We start from the raw sequence: 22,412 nt of genomic DNA, 5'->3' as shown, positions 1-22,412 counted from the left end.
GAGTTCTTCCATCTTGACTGCATCTTTCGGGAATGTAAACAAAGAAGCGCCGGCTGAGTACTGTTGTGGCTGACTACGTTCGAAAAATACGTCCATTTCGCACCGACAACTTTCTTCTTTGCTTGCCCAGCTTCCTTCTCCATAATGCAATGAACATGATTGAAACAGATTCACGAACACAGATGTCCAGAATACTGTGGAATTATGAAATGAAAACAGAGCTTTTTCGTATTGGCTTCAATGTGGAAGGCATACCCGTGTTCCCCGGTCTACGTCACGCGCATACGTCATCCGCAGAGGCGTTTCGAACCGGAAGTTTAGCGGCAAATTTAAAATGTCCCTTTATAAGTTAACCCGGCCGTATTGGCATGTGTTATAATGTTAATATTTCATCATTGATATATAAACTATCAGACTGCGTGGTCGGTAGTAGTGGGTTTCAGTAGGCCTTTAACTTTAACTTTAACTTAAAAGAGAAATTGGTCTGTAATTAGTAAAAGCGTGTTTGTTGTCACTTTTGAAGAACGGAGTTTTACTTGGAAAGCGGCCAAGAAGGCCGTGATAGTAAAGCGGAATAATTCACTAATGCACGCTCACTAAAGCCCGTCTGCGGGTCCTGATGGATGCCGACGGCTCCAGAGATGGACTGCCGCAGATAGGGAGTGACCAGAGAGGAGCCTGATTAAAAGTGGTGGAGCACGGGCGGTGGGTGATAACCCTGATCCAGCGGCGATGAATCCACTCTGGACGGGCCGCTGTCTCATTAGGCTCCGACCTCAGCCAGACACGGCGCGTCCAAATAAACGCCGCAACAATCCGGCTTTTATCAGCTGGATTATGATTGTTTTCCTTTCGGCGGCTTGACTTGTGTGGGCTCGCAAGGAGCGTCCTCCCCCCCCCTCGGTGGGTCTGTAGAAACCCGAGGTGTGATTCACTAACCCCCCCCCCCCCCCCCAAGACTTGGCCGTGTTTACACAAGTCGGCGTCTATCTGCTTGAATTAATGAGCGCGCCATTAGCCGAGGCGGGAGAAATAGTGAGAACAAGTTGAAATAATCTGCCCTTTATTTGTCGTAGCGTAAACAGCAGCCTTGTTTAAAAGGCTGATAACATTAAATATTGGCCCGAGGGAGGTGGTAGTTTACATTCTCACTGGAGTGGTCTTGATAAGAGGCCAGAGGCAATGTGAGCCCCTTTTTTTAAATACGCGCAATTTATTGCCGTGCAGCGCTACTCTTTGTAAGAAAAAGCAGGCCATATACAAGTACATATGCACACATACACTCATGCACATAATCACGTTTCATCAAACATATATTAACGTTGTTGCCCTAGGGTAAACTGGGTATAACACATGGCACACTGACAAAGCTTAACCTATTGTTACTATAACAATCTACAAGGTTAAGGTTGCTTCTCTTTCTTCCCCTCCATTTTTCTGCATTCTTTCGTATCTGAAGTTATCATTACGTATATGTATTGTTGCATTTGAACAATTGTATTGTTGATAATAAAGGTAAAGTACTGGTATTGTTTATTATCAATAGCACTATTTCTATTGGTATTCATATTGCTCCATTTTTAGTGTAATAATGCTCATTGTCATTTCTGTATTTTTATTTTTTTTTAATTTTCCCTAACTGCTTATTTGCTATTACTTTTACCATCATATTTGTACATGTCGTATTTGCTGATGTTGCTCTGTTGTTGTTGTTGTTGTGTTTGCTGTTGTTGTTTTTGTCTCTCTGTCTAATCCCCCTCTTGTCCCCACAATTCCCCCCTCTGTCTTCCTTTTGCTCTCTTTCTATCCCCTCCTGCTCCGGCCCGGCTGCACCAAATGATAATATAAATACATTTAATAAAGTCAAAATACAAGTAAGGCAACAAGAGAAGTATCCTACACTTCTCTTTTGTAAAGTAAATCTGAACAGCCGATATGGGCATCTACATCTGCTATATGATTTGCCCGAGAAGCTGGGCAGGACATTATAAAAAAAAAAAAAAAAAAAAAAAAAAAAAAAAAAAAAGCAGGCCAGGGTTCAACAAAGGAGAGACAAATCCTGGTTATCTCATAAAACAAAAGGCACATTTGCAGCCTCATAACCGCAAGATGTTCCACTGGCCGAGGACTATTTGCAACTCCTCCCCGTGATTAAGAAATCACCACTGGAGTGGCTGAGAGGAGTGTTCGGCGGGGGGGGGGGGGGGTCAGAGATTTCATAATTCTCCGTGCACGTCTGGAAGTCGTCCACGCACCGCGATTCTCCACCAATTTACGTCCAAACAGAGCGACCCGGGGAATTAATGAGGCTCTGGCTGGGAGCTCCAGCACCGGCGAGGTCAAGTAAATCACAGTCCTCCCCGCTCTGCTCCCTCCCTCCCTCACCCGAGCGATAACGGCAAAGACAAAAGGGGGGGGGTTCTGAGAAATACCACCTCATCGACACTCGCGTCCATCCAGGAGGACATATTTTAGCAGACGAGCGCCAAGCGGCAGTAAAGGCTGCTTTTAGTGGAGCCTCCGAGCTGATGGATGGAAATGGGGCAAGAGCAGCGGGACAAGAGGTCACTGTCTTCATTTTCACATTTCACAGACACGACTGTTGACGTTAGACACATTTCTCTCTCAGGAGGAGCATTTTTTTTCTCTCTCTCCCCGCCGGTGCTTTATTGGGACATTATAAAGTGCTTATATTTGATTTAGCAGCCCTATTTCCCTTTGAAAGAATAAGTGTCGGCGCACGGGATGACATCACCAGGCCTAATACCGTGTAACCCAAGCGAGTAACACCCAAATAATGAGCTCTGCAAATCAGTCATCTCGGTTTTTTTTTGTTGTTTTTTTACGCGCGAGAAAAAAAACCATTTGTCTTTTCATTTGATAGCTGTTAAATCACTGCAGGTTTTACGCACGTGTTTAGTGTTTCATACTTGAGAGTTAAAAAGAGTGACAACCTTTTCAAACAACCGTGAAATTGGAGAGCAGTTGACCACTTTTTATGTCCCACCGTAACCGAGGTAGAAGTACCTCTCAGGTGGATTCTCTTTCAGAAGGTCCTCTCATTGGGAGTGTACAACCCCTGGAAAGAATGACTCGGGGGGATGCTCATTCAGTTCTTTAATTTTGTAGAAAAAATAGCATTTTAGACATTACACAAAACTATAGTCATTTTAAATGGAACATTTTTGGCTTTAAGAAACACAAAAAAAATTCAAATCAAGGAAATGGTGTCAAATCACCAAAATGATTACCGAGCGCGGCCACCGCTGCTGCTCACTGCTCCCCTTACCTCCCAGGGGATGAGTCAAATGCAGAAGATAATTTTGCCACACCTAGTGTGTGTGTGTGTGACTCAGTGGTACTTTAACTTTAACTTAATGGTGAATGCAGAGCTGTGAATCTTTGGGCACCGTTCGATTCTTGGGCGTAACGATTTGATTCAGAATACATTTTCAATTCAAAATCAATATTTTTTTTTGTCAGTTCTATGAATAACTGCATTCCTCCATAAAATGGATGAACAGCTCTGATATGGTTTTATATCATTTAAAAGAAAACTGTTTTTGTTTAATAAAATTCTACCAAAACATTTAATAAATACTGCTTAGGCAACAAGAGAAGTATCCAACAAAGTAAATATGTGCAGCAAATATGATCATCTACATCAACAATAGGATTTACCCGAGTGGATAGACAGGACAGATAAAAAAAAAAAAGATTTAATACAACTTTGTGTTTTTTTTTTTAATCGAATAAGAATCACAAGTAATTCGAAAATCTAATTTTTTTGGCACCCGTAGTAAATGGTCTGTATTTATATGGTGTTTTACTATACCTGTAATGATACCCAAAGCGCTTTACTTTATACATTATATTCATCCATTCACACACAATTCACTCATGGCGGAAGCTGCCATGCACGGCGCTAACCACGACCCACCAGGAGCAGTTAGGAGTTTGGTGTCTTCCTCAGGAACACCCCGACATGAGCTCTCCAGGTCAAGGTCGAGCCGGCACCCCTCCAGTTACAAGACAGCCACTCTACCCACTGAGCCCCAAAAAACGCGGCCAAGTGCCATGGTCAAGTCTCCGCTGCAACGCCTCGGTTCATCCAACCTCCGCCAGGGAGCGCCGAAGCAGGACGTGCCCCCACTGACTGCCAAGCCACTGCACCATCCATCCTGCGAACACATCACATGAGCATTTCCATGTTAATTTGCGTTTTTTAACAAATTATGTGGTGTTTGTAAACAATCCAAGTCAGTCATCCATCTTCTTCCGCTTATTCGAGGTCAGGTCACGGGGGCAGCAGCCTAAGCAGAAATGCCCAGACTTCCCTCTCCCCAGCCACTTCGTCTCGCTCCTCCAGGGGGATCCAGAGGTGTTCCCAGGCCAGCCGGGAGACATAGTCTCCCCAACGTGTCCTGGGTCTCCTACTGGTCAAACGTGCCCTAAACACGGAGGTGTTTAGGGCACGTCCGTGGGGCATCCTGACCAGACGCCCGAACCACCTCACCTGGCTCCTCTCGATGTGGAGGAACAGCGGGTTTACTTTTGAGCTCCCCCCGAATGACCGAGCTTCTCACCCTATCTCTAAGGGAGAGCCCCGCCACCAGACGGAATAAACTCATTTCGGACGATTGTACCCGTGATCTTGTTCTTTCGGTCATAACCCTAAGCTCAGTAGTCCGTAACAATTTAATTGTTTTGATCAAGCAGAGTGAAAAAAAATTATGGAATAACTATTCTGAGGAAAAACCAACCAACAAAAAACACTACAACACATTACTCACGCTTTGTTGCACCACCTCTGGTATTTCTAACCGCTCTCTGAGGGATGGACTTAACGAGTAACTAACAGTATTTTTCATCGGTCCAATATTCTTGTGGTCAGAAAGTTTTGTGTGTAAGAGATGTTTCTTACCTACTGACAGTTTCAGGCTTCGTCAGAGCCGTCAAAGCTTCCTGGCGTGACGCGACTAAAGAACAGCTGGTCGGGAAACTTTCAAACTAAAGTTTGCAGACCCAAACATATCTGTTCTCCACCCTGGTGTAGTCAATGTAGGACAGCGTCTCAGGTGTGTGAAAGCATGTATGCCCCCTCTTACCTGTTGATGTTGTTGACCCACCGCTTCCTGATTTCCTCCTTGATCCGTGTCTTGTACTGTACTTATTTGTTTCTAATGAAATTACATTTCCTTTGTCCCAGTCCATGAGGTGATTGTTCTTCTTGCAGCGGTCTGTTACTGCAGATTTTTTGCTTTTTTGTTCTGCTGTTTGGTTTTGTTTTCTGGTAAACCAAAGTCACTGGACACACGCGGGGGGTGTGCCTTTTTGTCGCTGACGACGAAGGCGTTGTGGTGACATCGTGGACGACATAATCGGAGCAGGAAGGAGCGTTTGTAGCAGCGTTATGGATGAGGCCATTGGAGAAGGAAGTAGTGTAGGTACCGCTGTCGTCGTGGATTATGTCATCTGAGCTCGTTGGCAGCATCGTGGACCGGTAGCTGCATTGCGAAGAGGTCTTTGGAGCAGGAAGTAACTGTACACCCTCAGTTGCCATAGCCCTTCCCCTCAAGGGACAGATTCCAGACGTCCCCAGGTTGGCCCACAGATGACCGAGATGGCTGGGAGGGAGCTTGAGGAGAAGCAGGGAGTCTGGCCATGTGGCCATCCATTCATCCATCTTCAACCGCTTATCCGGAATCGGGTCGCAGGGACAACAGCTCCAGCAGAGACCCCCAGACTTCCCTCTCCAGAGCAACATTAGCGACTTCCTCCTGGGGAATCCCGAAGCATTCCCAGGCCAGAGAGGAGATGTAATCCCCCCATCTGGTCCTTGGCCTGCCGCGGGGTCTCCTCCCAGTGGGACGTGCAACGAGGACCTCCCTAGGGAGACGCTCGTGAGGCATCCGCACGAGATGCCCGAACCACCTAAGCTGGCTCCTTTCCAAGCGAAGGAGCAGCGGCTCTACTCCGAGTCTCTCTCGGGTGACTGAACTTCTCACCCTATCTCTAAGGGGGATGCCAGCCACCCTTCTGAGGAAACTCATTTCGGCCGCTTGTATCCGCGATCTTATTCTTTCGGTCATGACCCACACTTCATGACCATAGGTGAGAGTAGGAATGTAGATAGCTGGGTAGACCGAGAGCTTTGCCTTCTGGCTCAGCTCTCGTTTCGTCACAACAGTGCGGCAGAGAGACTGCAATACTGCCCCAGCTGCTCCGATTCTCCGGCTGATTTCCTTCTCCATCTTTCCCTTACTCGTGAACAAGACCCCAAGATACTTAAACTCCTCCACCTGGGACAGAGTCTCGTCCCCTACCTGGACTGTACAAGCCACGTGGCCATCAAGCTAAAAAGTTTGTCCTCTAAAAAGCGGGCCCTCTCCCGGCTGACCAGCTCCTCCACCAGCTGGTAGATCAAAGTCCCCGCAGTGTCACTTACTAGCTGGATCGTTCTGTCAGGATTGGGAAGCGTTGCTTGCAGCGTGACCCCAAGGATGCAGACAACGGCAGGCGGAATGCGGGTAAAAGTAGTGATGTGCCGAGGCATCGAAGCGTGTGTCCAGTAATGGAGGGGGCGTTTCCGCGAAGCTTGTATCGAGGCCTGCTTCATGCAGGGGAGGAACCGAAATTGATGATGTGTGAAGCCTCGCCGCCAGGCCATACCACGTGACTTGTAGAGTTGTGGTCAGTTCGGAATCTGGAAAGAGAATAGACATAGTTTTTAAAAGCCCAATAGAATCCAAGCATAACGGTGCATGATATTAAATTTGATGGCAAACTTAGTCTACCGCTTTGTCAGCAATATTAAAGTGCTAACTTCCATCCAGGCTTTTAACAGTCCTCTGGGAGCGTAATGGTTTGGAAAAAACACCTTTTAATGCGACATACTGTGGTTTAATTCTTGGCAATGTCTGTCAATCATCCATAGTTGGATGATTGAGAGTTTTTGTCAAGAAAAAAATAACTAAATCTCTGTTCTGTACGTTATTGTCCAATTTACATTATATTGTCATCTTCCTCTTTTAGCGAAAATGCCATTTTCCCAAGGCGACAGAAAAACATTATAAAACCTGCCCTATCATATGATACTACCATGTTGACAAAATACAAACACCCAATACATAAGAACATGTTTTATTATACATGTGTTACTTTAACGGACAAAACCATTTGGTACGACATTTATTGTGAGTCTTCGTCATTTCCAGGAGCCATCACGAATGCGACAATGTCAATGCATCACACATTATGTGGTTAAGAAACAGCTGTTTGTAATTACACTTTTGGGCAGCAGTTTCTTGTGTTGAAACACGCATTGAAGCTTCGAGAAATTCTCGAACCAACTGGTTCAAGTGGTTCAATGCCTCATGAGCATACTTGCCAACCCTCCTGATTTTTCCGGGAGACTCCCGAATTTCAGTGCCTCTCCCGGAAATCTCCCGGGGTAACCATTCTCCCGGATATCTCCCGATCTTCACTCGGACAACAATATTAAGGGCGTGCCGTTAAGGCACTGCCTTTAGCGTCCTCTACAACCTGTCGACTCGTCCGCTTACAAACGTGCCGGCCCAGTCACATGTTGTTTGCAGCTTCTGCATACACACGACAGTGACTGCAAGACATACTTGATCAACAGCCATACAGGTCACATTGAGGGTGGCCGTATAGACAACTTTAACACTGTTACAAATATGTGCCACACTGTGAACCCTCACCAATTAAGAATGACAAACACATTTCGGGAGAACATCCGCACCGTAACACAACATAAACACAACAGAACAAATACCCAGAATCCCTTGCATCCCTAACTCTTCCGGCCTACAATACACCCCCCCCCCCCCCCCCCAATCTCCCGAATTCGAAGGTCTCAAGGTTGGCAAGTATGCTCATGAGGCTTCATCTGACCATCACTAAGTAAGTGTATATTTAATACAAATTTAGGTAAGTGCAGCTAGGGAGTGCAGAGGAACAAAACTTGTAGACCTGTTGCAGGTCGAGTAGCACTGACAAAGACTAATCACTCTGAGCCCTGTACCATGGGCAGGGCTGGTATATATAAGGAGCCTGATTTGCAACCAGGAACAGGTGTGTCCAGGTTGCCAATCGGGAACAGATGTGGGAGTCAGTGCTCAAAGGAAGACAGGGGAAAACTATCACACCAGTCCAAAACCTGTTACAAAGATCATGACTAACTAATTGATTTAAGACAGAACTACACTGTCGAAATCCGTGCCCTCGGGAGGTAAGTATACAATGGGATGTACATACAAAAATGTACTGATGGAAGTATTCGATTAGAGGGACAGATTTGGTATTTGCAAATGCATGATAGACTCAAAATCAATATAATCACTAGATCCAAAAAAAAAAGATCAATATTGCTGTTGCCTTATTGGTCTACTGTTATTAAAAAAGCAAAACGTACCTACCAAAACCCATAACCAGTGTTGTAAAGTAACAAAGTACTTAAGTATACATTTTAAACATCTGTACTTTACTTTATGTATATTTTTGACAACTTTTACTGCACTATGTTACGAACAGAAAATTATTACTTTTACTCCAAAGCATTTCCGTGAACCATCTCAGTTACTCGTTACCATTGATGGGGAAGTAACACGCTACATGTAGCTCAGCTACGTAGCTTGATTACAATTCCCAGTAGCTTGGCGGTAGCTTCACTACTTTTTGAGCGATTAGCGATTCCTGTGGCTTAGCTAATTTTGAACTCATGTAGAGAGAAAAAATCCATCAGTTTATTTATATAGCCCTAAATCACAAATGTCTCAAAGGGCTGCACAAGCCACAACGACATCCTCTGCTCAGATCCCACATCAGGGCAAGAAAAAACTCAACCCAATGGGATACAATGAGAAACCTTGGAAACCTTAAGACACGCCTCCAGGTGACTACAATCCGGCGTGTTGGTCAGCTTTAGGGGCATGTAGAGTTGGGTGTCATTAGCATAACAGTGAAAGCTAACACCGTATTTGCGTATGATGTCACCTAGCGGCAGCATGTAGATGCTGAAGAGTGCAGGGCCAAGAACCGAACCCTGTGGAACTCTGCACGTTACCTTAACATAGTCCGAGGTCACATTGTTATGGGAAACGCACTGCATCCTGTTAGTAAGATAGGAGTTAAACCAAGACAAGGCTAAGTCTGACATACCTATACGTGTTTTGATACGCTCTAATGAAATATTATGATCGACTGTATCGAAAGCAGCGCTAAGATCAAGAAGCAGCAACATGGATGACGCATCAGCATCCATCGTTAGCAATAGATCATTATTCATTTTTGCGAGGGCTGTGATTTGCCCTGAAACTGGACTGAAAGGGTTCACAGAGATTGTTAGACGCTAAGTGTTCATTTAGCTGCTGTGCAACAATTTTTTTCGAGGATTTTCGAAATAAAGGGAAGGTGGGACACCGGCCGGTAGTTTACCATGAGGTCAGGATCGAGGTCAGGTCTTTTGAGCAGAGGATGGATAACCGCTTTTTTGAATGCTAGGGGAACAGTGCCGGAGGAAAGTAATACGTTTATAATATTTAGCACTGATGGTCCTAATATTACAAACAGTTCCTTGATAAGTTTCCCAGGAAGTGGGTCAAGTAAAAATGTTGTTTGTTTTATCCCATTTAAACGCCTTTTTCTCTAATGTTATTTCATCACAAAGAGAGACACTATTTTGGAGGGCAATATCCGTCATATACACATTCGTATCTGTGTTAATAGAACCCAGTTGTAGCTGGGATGCGTTGTCTTCAATCTCCTTTCTAAGGAGTTCAATTTTCTTATTGAAGAAATACATAAAGACATCTGCCGAGTGGGTGTGACATCCTGAGATCCAATACTTACAAAATGAAATAAATAGAGTAAAAGGAATTTTAAGTACTGGCTTTATATGCTGAACTATGCCTATTGTACTCTTCAACAGAAGGCATTGCCGAGTTACACTCCTGTTGATCCTTCACAAAGATAACACACTGTACAGTACATCACTGATATGAATGAAGACAAATTGCATTCATCTCCACATTCCTTCCTCTGGACAGTACATTACCTTGTTTATAGGATAACCCTCCCATGCAGTAACAGTTTATGTTTGAATTAGTCCAAGGTTTGACAGATCCAAAGAAATCTGGCTTTGTCTGTGAATATGACTATTGTGGAAACAAATAAGGTTATATACTGAAAAGTTGATGCATTTAACCTTTGGTATATGTCAATAAATTTGGAGACTCTGTTATTGACTGGTGACCAGTCCGGTCAGGTGGGCTGGGCTCCAGTAACCCTGTACTAAGTAAGTAGTGGAAAATGAATTTGGATAGACACTTATGAAATATAGTACCTTCCACCAGACTGGTTTCAGAGTGCATTTGCCATGAGTGTTTACGTTCTGCCTAATGCACCGGTCAGGTTTTGTGAGTCCAAACATGTTCACGCACACGCTCCCCTCTGCTCGGCTTTAATGGGACGTTCCCGGGCAGAACAAACTATGAGAGCGCAGCTGGATTTAAGCGGAACTTTCTCCCCGCCCACAAAGGCTTGAATAATGTTGTTTGAAACCAAGGAATTTTTATTATCCGAGTGGTCAGTGTAGTCAGCGCAACACTGACATAACACAAACTAAATGTTGTTCATTTAAAATATATTAAGAGCTGTTTTTGTGGAAATGTCTTTCAGAGATAATTCGGTCATTTTACCAGTAAGAATTCTGTTGATTTTTGATATAATCCGACAAAGGACATGGCTGAAAGATCCAATCATGACATTTCTCGTTATCTTCTTGTCCGCTTCAATCTGAAGCAGCAGTCTTAGAAAACTGTAGAATGTGCTACTTCTGTGGTTCCCAAGTTTTTTTCAGGGAGTAGATGACAATGTCACTGTTTCATTGTCAGTTTTTCCATAGAAGCAAGACATAAGGAATAATTGATTTATGTAATTTGATGGACGCTGTGTGTTTTTGATGTTCATTGTTTGTTAATGGTTTGTGCTGAAAATCTAGTCTTCTACGAGAATGACAAGAAGTCTTCAATGCCATTATAGAAAGTTGTGTATAGTTCTTTTTAACTTGTTTCCAACAGTTATTGAACATGTTATTTGGTGCATTAACAATCAATCAATCAATCAATTAATCAAAGTTTATTTATATAGCTCTTAATCACAAGTGTCTCAAAGGGCTGCACAAGCCACAACATAGGAGAGACTAAACTATATTTGAATTAGCTGCTGTCATAATTGCAGTTGTTTTCTGGTCTCTCGATTATCTTAAGTCAGGGGTGTCCAAAGTGTGGCCCGGGAGCCATTTGCGGCCCGCAGCTAATTGTTTACCGGCCCGCCACACATTCTGGAAATGCTATTGCAAAAATAAAAAAAAACACATTAGAAAAAGTGGAATGAGGTGAAATCTAACTAGAAAAAGTTGCAATGTTGACACAAAGCTGCCAAGCAGACTGTTGTTTTTCTTTTGTCTATCTTTAGTTTTCTTTTTTTTGCCATTGCTCAAAAAACAAAAAACAAAAAAAAGACCTATTCAAGGCTCCAATTATTTCAAATATTTCACTTTAAAATGTTTTATGTGGAAAATTTTGCATATATTGTGTGGTTGCCATACAAAAACATCAACGTTTTCTTTGACAAAAGAGCATAAAACAAACAAAATAATAGTTCAAACGTAAAATTGACAGATATATCTGAAGTTGATCTCGTAACTTAAGTGGTGAAAGTTAAGAAAAAAAACCTAATAAAAATGTATCACTTTATGACTTTTGGATCCCAAATACTGTATATTTAATGGGATTTTATTTATCTTTTCACTGTGATTACTCAAAAATAATAATGAATTAAAATCAATGGTGTCCTGCATTATTGATCTTTTTAAGGCTCTAATTACTTCACATCAAACATTGCTTTCTTAATGTTTTGGGCAGTGGAGGAAATACTGCATATTTCAGTTTTATTATAAAAAACAAAGTTGTCTTTGACAGAAAAGACATCAATCAATCAATCAATCAATGTTTATTTATATAGCCCTAAATCACAAGTGTCTCAAAGGGCTGCACAAGCCACAACGACATCCTCGGTACAGAGCCCACATACGGGCAAGGAAAACTCACCCCAGTGGGACGTCAATGTGAATGACTATGAGAAACCTTGGAGAGGACCGCACATGTGGGTAACCCCCCCCCCCCCCTGTAGGGGAGAACGAAAGCAATGGATGTCGAGTGGGTCTGACATAATATTGTGAAAGTCCAGTACACAGCGGAGATAAAACCTTTTATTTTTATTTTTACTTTGTATCAACTTGAAGTTGATATACTGTAGAGCTTTACTGCAAGCGTTAAATAAATTTAAAAAAATAATAATTTGACTTGTTTTTAACATTTTAATGACTTAGACCTTTTATGGTCCCCGGGAGCCCTAAAGGTAAAAAAAATAAAAAATTAATCCATATATTTTGTTATGGTTTGAAAATGAAAAATATCAAAAGGGCCCCAGCATGCTTTAATTTTTCTGTGTGCGGCCCTCAGTGGAAAAAGTTTGGACACCCCTGTCTTAAGTAGTAGTCTTTCACATTTTAGGAGGTTAGGAGGGGGATCCCTTCCCAATGTTCCTTCTTTTTCCCATCTCAGGCTTTTGAGTTTTTCCTTGACCGGATGTGAGTTCAGATCAGGAGATGTTGTTGTTTGTGAAGCCCTTTGAGGCACTTGTGATTAAGGGCTACACAAATAAACATTGATTGATTGACATGCCAACACTAGCTTACCCTGTAGCTGTGCCTTAGCTTTGTGTGCTACATATTTTACTCCGCAGTGTCCTATTTGGGGGAAAAAAAAAAAAAAAGTCTCAACTGTGACCAAGAATTGATTGATTGAGACTTTTATTAGTAGGTTGCACAGTGAAGTACATATTCCGTACAATTGACCACTAAATGGTAACACCCGAATAAGTTTTTCAACTTGTTTAAGTCGGGGTCCACTTAAATTGATTCATGATACAGATATATACTATCATATATACTATCATCATAATACAGTCATCACACAAGATAATCACATTGAATTATTTGCATTATTTACAATCAGGGGTGTGGAGGGGGGGGGGGGGTTGGATATGGACAGCAAGTAGTGGACATAGACATAGAGAGAGAGAGAGAGAGAGAGAGAGAGAGAGAGAGAGAGAGAGAGAGAGAGAGAGAGAGAGAGAGAGAGAGAGATCAGAAGGCATAAGAAAAAGTATCTGCATTTGATTGTTTACATTTGATTATTAGCAATCCGGGGAGGGTGTTAGTTTAGGGTTGTAGCTGCCTGGAGGTGAACTTTTATTGCGGTTTTAAAGGGGGATAGAGATGCCCTTTCTTTTATACCTGTTGGGAGCGCATTCCACATTGATGTGGCATAAAAAGAGAATGAGTTAAGACCTTTGTTGGTTCGGAATCTGGGTTTAACGTGGTTAGTGGAGCACCCCCTGGTGTTGTGGTTATGGCGGTCATTTACGTTAAGGAAGTAGTTTGACATGTACTTCGGTATCAGGGAGGTGTAGCGGATTTTATAGACTAGGCTCAGTGCAAGTTGTTTAACTCTGTCCTGCACCTTGAGCCAGCCCACTTTAGAGAAGTGGGTAGGAGTGAGGTGGGATCTGGGGTGGAGGTCTAGAAGTAATCTGACTAGCTTGTTCTGGGATGTTTGGAGTTTAGATTTAAGGGTTTTGGAGGTGCTAGGGTACCAGGAGGTGCATGCGTAATCGAAAAAGGGTTGAACGAGAGTTCCCGCCAGAATCCTCATGGTGCTTTTGTTGACCAGAGAGGAGATTCTGTAGAGAAATCTCGTCCGTTGGTTAACCTTTCTGATTACCATGGTTGCCATTTTATCACAGGAAAGGTTAGCCTCTAGAATGGAACCTAGGTAGGTGACCTCATCTTTCCTGGTGATAACAATGTCACCCACTTTTATAGTGAAGTCATTGACTTTCTTAAGGTTGATGTGGGACCCAAACAGGATGGATTCCGTTTTACCCAAGTGTATGGATAGCTTGTTGTCAGCGAGCCAGGTGCAAGTTCTACAGAGTTCAGCACTGAGGATTTTCTCCACCTGTGACTTGTCCTTGTCGGATACCAGCAGGGCCGAGTCATCCGCAAACAAAAACAATTGACAGTCGCATGCCGATGACAAGTCATTTATGTATATTAGGAACAGTAAAGGTCCCAATATACTGCCTTGGGGGACTCCACAGCTCACCGAGAGGGGGGGGACGACGACATGGTGCCGTTCACCTCTACCACCTGCTCCCTCCCCTCCAAGTAAGATTGCATCCAGCTCCATGAGGTTTTGTTAAATCCGATTGCTCTGAGCTTATCCAACAGTATAGCGTGGTTAACGGTGTCAAAGGCCTTCTGAAGGTCCAGCATGACCATGCCGCAGTATTTGCCCGCGTCCACCTCATGTTTGATGTGGTCGGTCAGATAGAGAAGGCATGTGTCAGTGGAGTGGTTAGTTCTGAAGCCGGATTGGAATTTGGGACAACATGCTGAGAAGTAAATTCAAGAGATTGTGACGTCCTTCATTGCTGTTGTTTGTCAGCACCTCATTGCAGAATACAATGATTTGCAAATCCTTTTCAACTTATATTCAATTGAATAGACTGCAAAGACAAGATATTTGATGTTCGAACTGAGAAACTTTATTTTTTTTTTGCAAATAATCATTAACTTAGAATTTAATGGCAGCAACACGTTGCAAAAAAGTTGGCACAGAGGTATTTTCACCACTGTGTTACATGGCCTTTATTTTTAACAACACCCGGTAAACGTTTGGGAACTGAGGAAACCAATTTTTGAAGCTTTTCAGGTGGAATTCTTTCCCATTCTTGCTTGATGTACAGCTTAAGTTGTTCAACAGTCCGCGGGTCTCCGTTGTCGTCGTATTTTAGGCTTCATAATGCACCACACATTTTCAATGGGAGATAGGTCTGGACTACAGGCAGGCCAGTCTAGTACCCGCACTCTTTTACTATGAAACCACGCTGTTGTAACACATGGCTTGGCATTGTTTTGCTGAAATAAGCAGGGGCGTCCTTGATAACGTTGCTTGGATGGCAACATATGTTGCTCCAAAACCTGTATGTACCTTTCAGCATTAATGGTGCCTTCACAGATGTGTAAGTTACCCATGCCTTGGGCACTAATACAGATGCTGGCTTTTCAACTCTGCGCCTAGAACAATCTGGATGGTGTTTTTTCCTCTTTGTTCCGGAGAACACAACGTCCACAGTTTCAAAAAACAATTTGAAATGTGGACTCGTCAGATCACAGAACACTTTTCCACTTTGCATCAGTCCATCTTAGATGAGCTCGGCCCCAGCGAAGCTAGCAGCGTTTCTGGGTGTTGTTGATAAATGTCTTTCGCTTTGCATAGTAGAGTTTTAACTTGCACTTACAGATGTAGCGACAAGCTGTAGTTACTGACAGTGGTTTTCTGAAGTGTTCCTGAGCCCATGTGGTGATATCCTTCACACACTGATGTCGCTTTTTGATGCAGTACTGCCTGAGGGACCGAATGTCCGTAATATCGTCGCTTACGTGCAGTGATTTCTCCAGATTCTCTGAACCTTTTGATGATTATACGGACCTAGGATGGTGAAATCCCTAAATTCCTTGCAATCGCTGGTTGAGAAATGTTCTTAAATTGTTCGACAATTTGCTCACGCATTTGTTCACAAAGTGGTGACCCTCGCCCCATCCTTGTTTGTGAATGACTGAGCATTTCATGGAAGCTGCTTTTATACCCAATCATGGCACCCACCTGTTCCCAATTAGCCTGTTCACCTGTGGGATGTTCCAAATAATTGTTTGATAAGCATTCCTCAACTTTCTCAGTCTTATTTGCCACTCGTGCCAGCTTTTTTGAAACATGTTGCAGGCATCAAAAAATCCAAATGAGCTAATATTTGCAAAAAAATAACAGTTTTCCAGTTCGAACGTTAAGTATCTTGTCTTTGCAGTTTATTCAATTGAATATAAGTTGAAAAGGATTTGCAAATAATTGTATTCTGTTTTTATTTACGATTAAAACAACGTGCCAACTTCAATGGTTTTGGGGTTTTGTCGAAAAAAAAAATCATAATGTGACCTCTTTAATATAGTCAGTAAATTGTGACGTATATGAATACAATTCAATGACTCAATTAACTCTCTTTACACATTGTACCCTATATTTGTATTCTGACTCAATATAAATAAGTAAGATACCAAATGTTCCCCCTAAAAAGAATAACATCTCCCATCTGTGCTGTGCCCATCATCACACTGTTGAGATAAAAATCACAGTTTTAGAAATTGGATTAAGGTACAGCACATACAATAACAAGTCAAGGAATGAATGGGCTTACTGTGTTTAATGAAAAAAAAAAAATCCCATGTGGGGTTTTTGCTCAACATATTGCTATAAATGGTGGTCGGCTTGAAGACGCCTTGAAAATGAAGGATATAAAAAATATTTAGTACTGAAGAGGGATTAGTTGTTTGAGCCAGGCTACCGTTTAAGGTTGGTTGTCAAAATAAAAATCTCTATTATGAGACAACTGGCCAGGATCTTCTTGGTGATATGGGAAAGCATTGTACGTGATGGGTGATAAAAGCATGAAAACTTGGAGGGAAGAGGCAGAAATCATCATATATGAGACTGAGCATCCCTTTTCAAAACCACATGAATGATTTACTGACTAGGGATGGTCGTCTGCGTAAAATCCAAACAGGAAAAATGGAGGTCGTTTTGTCCAAAATAACCTGGGTGGCCTGTACTGTATAGGGCGTCCTCTGGTTTCTGATTTTTAATGTCCTTGCTTTGAAGCTTTGACATGGCTTCACCACAGGCACGGTCAGCACGACACAGCTCTATATTTCACAATAAAAGACTAATCTGGGTACTGTTTTCAATTCCTTCTCTTTGCCAGATAATTTAGAAACCACACGATGAATAACGGTTAGTGGGTCTTCTGAATTACTCCAAGAACTTAATGGTTCCTGGAGTAGTTCAGCCGTGTGGGGCTCACAGAACTGTTTCACAGTGGTGAAAAACCTGGCCCGAAGTCATTGACTTGGTGGGTAATATTGAAGTCTGTGTTGTTCACTTGGTTTCCTCTTGTACAAATATCTTTCTCCAACTAGAAGTGTCAATGTATAAGTTAATTGCAATTAATGTTTGCCTTTTTTAATGTATTTAATTTTTTTAAATCTTTAATGTTATTGTTTTTGTATGCCTGTGAGTCGTTCTTGACTGGCAGCAACAACACTAAAGCAACAAAATCAACACTCAAACTTGTTCTTTTTGGGGTTTTTTTATGTAGTAACTTCAACATTTTGTATGCCCTGATGTTTTATATTAGTAAATATAACAGACTGTGTCCGTGTCCAAGTCACACTTGCCAACCCTCCCGATTTTTCCGGGAGATTCCCGAATTTCAGTGCCCCTCCCGAAAATCTCCCGGGGCAACCTTTCTCCTGAATTTCTCCCGATTTCCACCCGGACAACAATATAGGGGGCGTGCCATTAGCGTCCTCTCTCACCTGAAACATACTTGATCAACAGCCATACATGTCACACTGACGGTGGCCGTATAAACAACTTTTAACACAAGGATTCGGAGGTCTCAAGGTTGGCAAGTATGGTCCCAAGTCTGTGACAAAAATTACATTTTCTGTTAATTCATCTATCTTTACAACAATGTAATACATTTGAATAAAGAGATTAATCAGATTAATTATTAATATCGCATGATTGATTATTCACTCATTTTTCTAATCGTTTGACTGCACAACAGTATCTCGAACTGCTGCAGAGATACACTATATTGCCAAAAGTATTTGGCCACCCATCCAAATGATGGCCCGGTGTATAAAATCAAGCACTTAGGCATGGAGACTGTTTCTACAAACATTTGTGAAAGAATGGGCCGCTCTCAGTGATTTCCAGCGTGGAACTGTCATAGGATGCCACCTGTGCAACAAATCCAGTCGTGAAATTTCCTCTCTCCTAAATATTCCAAAGTCAACTTTATTATAAGACAAGTGAAGAGTTTGGGAACAACAGCAACTCAGCCACCAAGTGGTAGGCCACGTAAACTGACAGAGAGGGTCAGCGGATGCTGAAGGGCATAGTGCAAAGATTTTCTGCACAGTCAGTTGCTACAGAGCTCCAAACTTCATGTGACCTTCCAATTAGCCCACGTACAGCACGCAGAGAGCTTCATGGAATGGGTTTCCATGGCCGAGCAGCATCATCTAAGCCAGGGGTGTCAAACTCATTTTAGATTGAGGGCCACATGGAGAAAAATCTACTCCCAAGTGGGCCGGACTGGTAAAATCACGACACAATAAATTAAAAATAAAGAAAACTTCAGATTGTTTTCTTTGTTTAATAATAGAACAAGCACATTCTGAAAATGTTCAAATCATAATGTTTTTTTTACACTTGCATGTTGCGGTTAATAGTATTCTATCTTTATTTGTCGTTATTTAAATTTTCTAAATAAATTATGTGATAATGTTCATCTATCAACTCATTGGTGGCAATTTTCAATCTATCAAGATAAAAATCAAATTATAGGATGTTATTTATGTAGTTTGCTCATTTTCCTTGACTGGTGCATTAACATGTGTTTTTTAAAATGTATCATTATTTTTTTTTTCCATATGTAGCATCTTCTACAAAGATACAAAGAATTGCTATTGCGACATCTAGTGGACACATTTAGAACAGCAGTTTCTTTCATTCAAAAATTTTGGCTCATTTTTATACTTAGCTAACTCATCCCTCGGGCCGGATAAAACCTGTTCGCGGGCCTGATCCGGCCCTCGGGCCTTACGTTTGACACCCCTGATCTAAGCCATACATCACCAAGTCCAATGCAAAGCGTGGGATGCAGTGGTGTAAAGCACGTCGCCACTGGACTCTAGGGCAGTGGAGACGCGTTCTCTGGAGTGATGAATCTCGCTTTTCCGTCTGGCAATCTGATGGACCAGTCTGGGTTTGGAGGTTGCCAGGAGAACGCTACATTTCGGACTGCATTGAGCAGAGTGTGAAATTTGGTGGAGGAGGAATTATGGTGCGGGATTGGTTTTTCAGGAGTTGAGCCTGGCCCCTTAGTTCCAGTGAAAGGAACTTTGGATGCTCCAGGATACCAAAACATTTTGGACAATTCCATGGGATGACACTTCAAGTTCATATGTAAGTAAAAGTAGGTGGCCAAATACTTTTGGCAATATAGTGCATATGCAGTGGTGTGCCGTCAAGGCCTCCTCTGCTGGCCTAACATAAACCGATCATAAATTAATAAAAGTTCATTTTATTTTTAATTTACTTTCCATAAATATATACAAGTATTCATCACATTCTCTTTATGTCATATTAGGCTACAGTGTTGCTTGTTTTTTTCGTTAGAACTTTGATCAGAATTCAGCTAGCTTGTTGCCAGCGCTGCATGAAATCAACGTTAGCGGCGGCTTGTGCAGTGTAAACGAACGGAGGACATACAGTTGATAGACCGTTGCGATAGCCCACTCAGATCACGAGTAGCCCATCTAGGTAGCCTTACGTTAAACCTGGCAATCACAACTTGTGATTTGCCAAAGGAGGAAGTGGCACCGGTGCAGAGACATTTTTTATTTAATTTAATTTTAACCCACAAAGAAGGGTTGAAAAAGGATATTTAAAGAGAAACTAGATTTTGTGAGATGAGGTCGGCCGACCACGGAAGCTAGCTAAGCTACTTGAATCAACTAACTACGAGTGGCACCACTGGCTTATACGGCGCCGGATGGGTCCTACAAAATGTGAGTTCAAATATTTTATTTCTTTATTTTTTCATGTTTAATACCTTTTTTTACAATAATTTTCATTTTGACAGTACCACGTAAGATATGTTTGATGCAGGTTTATTGATGTTTAATTGCGGCAAAAAATAGCCTGTTTAGTACACTGTTGAGGTGATTCAATGCCAGTGTCTGTATTGTATTTCTCCTGCCGTGGTCTTGTGGTGACATAAATGATGGTATTTTGAGAGGTATTTATTGAAGTCGGACATCACGGAAGGCCTAGGTGGGAAACGCAAGGCCCGCCACTGGCTGTGTACCATTTTTTTAAAATTTTTTTTACCATATTGCGCATCCATTTTCAGTTCTATATTCCGATCCAGAATCGATTCATAATTTCAAGAATGTGTATTTTTATTATAATTTTTTTCTAATGCATTTTTAAAAAGATGTTTTTTATGCCATCTTTGTACCGTATTTTTCGGACTATAAGTCGCAGTTTTTTTCATCGTTTGGCCAGTGGTGCGATTTATACTCAGGAGTGACTTATGTGTGAAATTATTAACACATTACCGTAAAATATCAAATAATATTATTTAGCTCATTCACGTAAGAGACTAGACGTATAAGATTTCATGGGATTTAGCGATTACGAGTGACAGATTGTTTGGTAAACGTATAGCATGTTCTATATGTTATAGTTATTTGAATGACTCTTACCATAATATGTTTCGTTAACATACCAGGCACGTTCTCAGTTGGTTATTTATGCGTCATATAACGTACACTTATTCAGCCTGTTGTTCACTATTCTTTATTTATTTGAAATTGCCTTTCAAATGTCTATTCTTGGTGTTGGGGTTTATCAAATAAATGTCCCCAAAAAATGCGACTTATACTCCAGTGCGACTTATATATGTTTTTTTCCTTCTTTATCATGCATTTTCGGCCGGTGCGACTTATACTCCGGAGCGACTTATACTCCGGAAAATACGGTACTTACTCACGCCGCGTGTACGTCGGCAGCCAAGAGGAGCATTTGTAACCTGTTATTTTTATAATTTCCTTACTAGATAATAAATGAGTTTAATTACTTGTTATTGTTTCTTGTTATGTGCAGCACTCTGGGAACAGTTTTTTTAATAGTGCAAAATAAATAAAGTGGATTGGATATTGCGAGAATAAATTTGGATCAAAAATCTTTTTGAAACTAACATCGATTCTGAATCAATTTGCAGCTTTTAATTTATTCCGATTTCTGAATCAGTTCATTATTTTTCAAGAATCAATCATCATTATCACTGTGCATATACACTAGCGGCCTGTAACCTGTTTTGAAAAGGTTTTATTATCATTTTTATACCAAACAATATATTGCGAGAATTGTTTTGAATCGAGAATCGTGTTTGACCAAAATCGATTCTGATTCACCCAAAGAATCATAATTGACTCATGAGTTTTTGTAACATTCACATCTCTTGGATGTTTTTTTTACAGTGAAAACGACACACAGCAAGCTAAAGTTTCATGAGATTTATGCAAGTTTCGCCAAGTTGTTAAGATTCTCATCCCTTGTACTTAGCATGCTTCTTCACGATTAAAAGTTACACAAAAAAATCATGAGATATTTGGAGGTTTTGCCAAATATGACATCCATTTTGAGTTCTGTAGTCTTTATTAAGGGTGCTGAATAAATTGATTCACACCTGAATCGTGATTGTAATTTATTCCCATTTTCTGAATCGATTCATAATTGTATTTTTTCTTTTCATCATTTTTAAAAATCTTAAAGAATTTTTTTATAATTTTTTGTCTTTCAAGAATTTATTTTTTTTCACCTTTTTATTTTCAAGCATACATTTTTAGAAATGTTTTTTTAAGCCATCTCTGCAGTCTTTCGCAGCATATTTACAAGAGGAGCTTTTGTTTTATTATAATTCTTCCACCAAATATTGCGAGAATCGGTGTGGCTCAAGAACCGTGTTGAACTGAATATCCATTCTGAATCGAATCGTTACCCCGGGAATCTGAATTGTAACTTGTTGTAATCCGGGATGGGTACTGTTCACATTTGAACCCATACGATACCAATTCCCGGTAACGTTAGTACATTTTGTGTGTGTTAGTAAATATCAATTGTTTTTGATGATACATTTTTTTTGTTGCAATATTTAAAAATGAGCTGATTATGATAACTGCTGTCCAGTTGTTGTATCTTGTCTTATTATCATCATATTATCATTTTGCAAGTATGACATTAAGTTGCAATAAAAGTTGCAAAGTCCAAGACGTTAGATGGCAGCAGTGTATTGTTTATGGTGCTTTTTGTTCTCTGTTGCGCCCTAAGAAGTGTTACTACTGCAAGTATTGTACTAATTACGCACCAGCTGTTTGATTGTAACGTGCATCTTAGTTGTAGTTTTTATGAACAAATTTGGAGGTGTTAAAATCACCACGTAAAATTACTGATGCTAATCAATAGCATGTCAATAGAAAAGCCAAAATTAGCAATCAAGCTAGCGCATTTTTGAAAAAAGTGGAGCCTTCCTTTAGTTACGTTGGAGGGAGCGTTTTTCGAGTCAATTCC

Source organism: Entelurus aequoreus, linkage group LG23 (genome assembly GCF_033978785.1).
Source record: "Entelurus aequoreus isolate RoL-2023_Sb linkage group LG23, RoL_Eaeq_v1.1, whole genome shotgun sequence".
Lineage (NCBI taxonomy): Eukaryota > Metazoa > Chordata > Actinopteri > Syngnathiformes > Syngnathidae > Entelurus > Entelurus aequoreus.
Note: the sequence above shows the minus strand (reverse complement) of the source record.